Source organism: Mandrillus leucophaeus, unplaced genomic scaffold (assembly GCF_000951045.1).
Source record: "Mandrillus leucophaeus isolate KB7577 unplaced genomic scaffold, Mleu.le_1.0 Scaffold871, whole genome shotgun sequence".
NCBI classification, from domain to species: domain Eukaryota; kingdom Metazoa; phylum Chordata; class Mammalia; order Primates; family Cercopithecidae; genus Mandrillus; species Mandrillus leucophaeus.
Window position 1 is genome coordinate 170,498 of NW_012109486.1, and position 4,283 is coordinate 174,780.

Here is a 4,283-nt window from a genome sequence, read left to right on the forward strand (position 1 = left end):
AAAAAAAAAAAAAAAAAAAAAAAAAAAAAAAAAAAAAAATTAGCAAAGCCCACACAATGTATTTGGTTGTCTCTAAAGCCTCTTTGAAAATCCATCCCAGGTTCCCCTTCTCTTCCTCATGCCACTTATTTGTTGAAGAAACCCCTTAATTACTATAGCAGGTTATTTTTTACTTGTGTTGAAGTGGTAGGAGGCATAAAGGTGAATTTCTTTTATTTTAAATTTTCTTAGCCCCTTTAACATTCCTCTTTCAGCCTGGAAGAAGTGAGCCTGGGCCGCTGTAAGGGAAACTCCCAGCTTTCAAAGACAAGATTCTCATTAGCCGGCTTCTCTCAGCATCCCCCCAAGTCATCCCCTCGACCTCCCTGGTCGCTGACATCTGCCTGTTCTTCATTACCCTTCGGTCCAGCCTGGGCTTCCCAGGGTGGCACACAGAATTACAGCTCCAGATGTGGCCTGGTCAGGGAAGTGTCTACGGGGATGATGATTTCTCTTGATCTGGATGCCATCCTTTTGTTAATACAAACTAAGATCTCATTAGCTGGTTCATTCTCTGGTTCACACACTCCTGACTCATTCTCTTCTTGAAATCAACTAAAGCACCTGAGGTGTGTTTGTATGTGTGTGCGTCTGTCTTCCCTTGTAAACTTCTGACACTAGGTTGTGTACTTTACAGTGGACTTTTGGAACCTAAATGCAAGTTTCTATTTTTATTTATTTGCATTAAATTTTATTTTGTTGATTTCCATTCATTTGTACAGCCCTTAGATATATTTTTTAATTTTTCTAGAGATGCGGTAGTTTTCATATTATTGTCCAGGCTGGTCTCAAACTCCTGGTGTCAAGAAATCCTCTCACCTCAACCTCCCAAAGTGCTGGGATTACAGGAATGAACCACCTAACCGAGCCTAGAGATCTTTTTGAATCCTGAGTTCTACACACCTTACAAATCTGAGAGGCATGTTTCTCTGTTGCAAAGTCACAGAGAGAGCCCTGGAGCTCTCCTAGACATGTGACATTGATGTATTGCTTCTGTGACCTCTTGGTTTAATCAATGATAAATCCACAGAGCTGTACTATTACTCAGGCCTCAGTTTTAGCTGAGCTCTACAAGAATATTATAAAAGACTGAAAAAGCACCTATCTGAAACCAAGAAACTGTTCACTTATTTCCAGATCCATTTCATTTTTCCTTACCATTTCTTGCATGCAGCTCACTAAATGATACAGGATGTCCTTGACCTCAAGAACGAAGCACAGCCCCCAAATTCCAAAACTAGATTGTTTTGCTGAAAAATGTGATGACCACATTACTCTGCTCCCAAATACATAATCTCTAATCTTTGAAATGCAGTTTTTTTTTTTTGAAGTCTCCTAAGTTTTGTTTTAACAGGCATTCTTTTTTTTATTGGTATTTCCCTTCCTTCACCTTGTCTATCTTTGAATTTTGTTTTACCCATTTGACATTTTGAAGAAAATATTCATTGACTTCGACATGTTTCTCTTCAGGAAAATATTTTCTAATGTTTTAAAATTCCTTAAGAGTATCTTTCTAGGCTGGCTGCGGTGACTCATGCTTGTAATCCCAGCACTTTGGGAGGCCGAGGTGGGTGAATCACGAGGTCAGGAGTTCGAGACCAGCCTGGCCAACATGGTGAAACCCCGTCTCTACTGAAAATACAAAAAATTAGCTGGGTGTAGTGGCGGGCACCTGTAATCCCAGGTGTTCAGGAGGCTGAGGCAGGAGAATCGTTTGAACCTGGAGACAGAGGTTGCAGTGAGCCGAGATTTCGCCACTGTATTCCAGGCTGGGCGAAAGAGTGAAACTCTGTCTTTTTAAAAAAAAAAAAAAAAAAAGTATCTTTTTATTTATCTAGATTCTCTTAAATGAGTCTGATGATAAATGCCATATGTATGGAGTATACTTTATAACTCTTTATTGATTTTTACATCCTTTAGAAGGAAACCGCTTGTTTATGTCTATATATTACTCTACAGAAGGATGGAATGCAAACAGTAACTGCCAAATCCAGCCATGAATGCAATAAATTCAACTCCAAGGTAAGCTGAGAGACTTGGACACTTCTTTCTGTAACATTCTGAAAGGAAAGCCCACGCTTCCTAAATCTAGAAAAGGACATGCCTTTCTGAGCAATCCGAAGACCATGTGAACGTGCCAGAGCATCTTTCCGTGATATGTGCTCTTGCAGAGCCACAGTGGGCTCTGGATCTACTGGCCAAGTTGGTTCATCGATGTGGACATGGCCAGATGAACTTGACGCCCTGTCATTTTTACTGTCACTCACCCAAGGAACATTTGTGCTCAGGGCAGGTGTTCAGGAAGTGCTGGCTGGTTTAGGATTGCAAGGAACTTGCAGTGCTCCCTCTGTTTGTGGGGGTGATCACAGTATGAAGAGTTCACATTCCTCTTCAACTGGGGCTGACCCTGCATTTCAAATGAGCACAGCCAAGCTCTGGACAACAACAGATGGCTCAGTCTCTGCAAGATACAAACTTGATCCTGCTCGGAGAATTTATCTTCTGCTAAAATAGTACCCCAAACAGTAAATAAAGCAAATATTCTGTAGGATTCCTATGTGGGGGTGCACAGAAAGTTTCTCTGTCAAAGTTGACATTTCAAAAACATATCTGAACTGGATAAGACACATGGCTTTTGGGTTATTCAGCTCCAGTAATAGATATACTGTGCTTCAGGGAGACATTCTAAATATAACTATATTAATGGAGCTCATAACTTCACTAGTAGATTAATGAGGATCTGAAAGATAGGGTAAGTCTGATCTGTTACTGGATAATGTGGTGATTGATGTTTGTGATGTAATAAGGAAGTCCAAGTGAGAAAACTACAGAGGGAAAATCCCAACACGCTTTTTCACTTAACTGAAGCTTCCACCATTGAAAGACACTTTGAAGTGTCATTTAATAAGTTTTATGGACTCAGGATATAAAATCAGAGTAAAGCCTATTACATGTTGAATAGAGTCAGCAACATTACGATCCACTGAGACTTCATATCTTTTCTTATGAAAATTCTTAAACCTGAACAAATTACTGTGAAAATATGATTTGTAGTTATAAAAATAAACGGGGTGATGTTTATGTTGTTTCAATGATATTTTACGTTTTGTTCTTTTAAGAGTATGAGAATCATACGCCACCATTTTCAAGGGGACACTAACCTATGATCCAATTTTTCATTCTCCTTAAAACTTTCAATAAATTCATTCAAAGTGTTAATAGGCAAAAACAAAGACTCCCATTTTTTAAAGGGAATTTTATGCCCCTTTTTCTTTGAAAATCATTTTGGAATGACTGATTTTAGTAATAGTTTTCCTTCCCTATATACATATAATTTTTACCTCAAATTACTCTTTTGTGCTAGAAGAAAATTCTGGAGATAAAAACCTAAAAAACCCTATAAACTACCTTGCACACATATATACATTGTAAGAGATTTGTCTACATTGGAAATGTATGTATGAAATATTATACAGCCTTTTAAATAATATTCGTAAAACTTTTTTTTTTTTGCATCCTATTTAGCAGTTTCTAGAGGTTAATGACAAGCAGAGGGGATCAGTGGCCAAGGCTTTCTCGGCACTGTTAACAGCAACCCATCACTAATTGCTGAAAATGTCTTAGGTCTAGGAGGTTAACTCTTGTACAAGATTAAGGAGAAGGAAACATAAACTCTTCCTACTATCTTTATGGGCTATGTCCTTTAATCTGGAATGTAGAGGGCAATTATGGTTTTGGCCAATAATTAGCCAATCTGCAGACTGGCCATTCATATGGCTTAAACCATCATTCAGCTTTTTGCCCAACAGTTCTACAATTAAAGATCTTATATGTAAAAAGGAAATAAAGTCTATTAATTTCTATCTACTTTAGTTACTTATGATTTTTATATCCCTTCCCAGAGATGGTTTTATATTTTTTCTTAGAATCTTTATGCAGGGGCTTTTATCTCTTAGAAATGTCTATTTGTCTATAAGACCACTGGGGTACTCAAAGTGATCTAGGACAAAACAAAAACTCTTCCTAAAGTGCAGCAGTTTAAGCAAACAACTGTATTTCTCAGGTGCTGGAAAATGCCCTCTGAATCCTCTGGTTTCACTCTTGTCGCTGTGGGCTTTGTATTGGGCAGAGAAAACATCTTAGGTATCTCTGTGGTGTCCATTTTTGTTTTAGCACACAGTAGGCCCTGAATGTGCATATATCGATTTACTGCATAAATGTGAACCAAGTCTCCTTACGGGTAT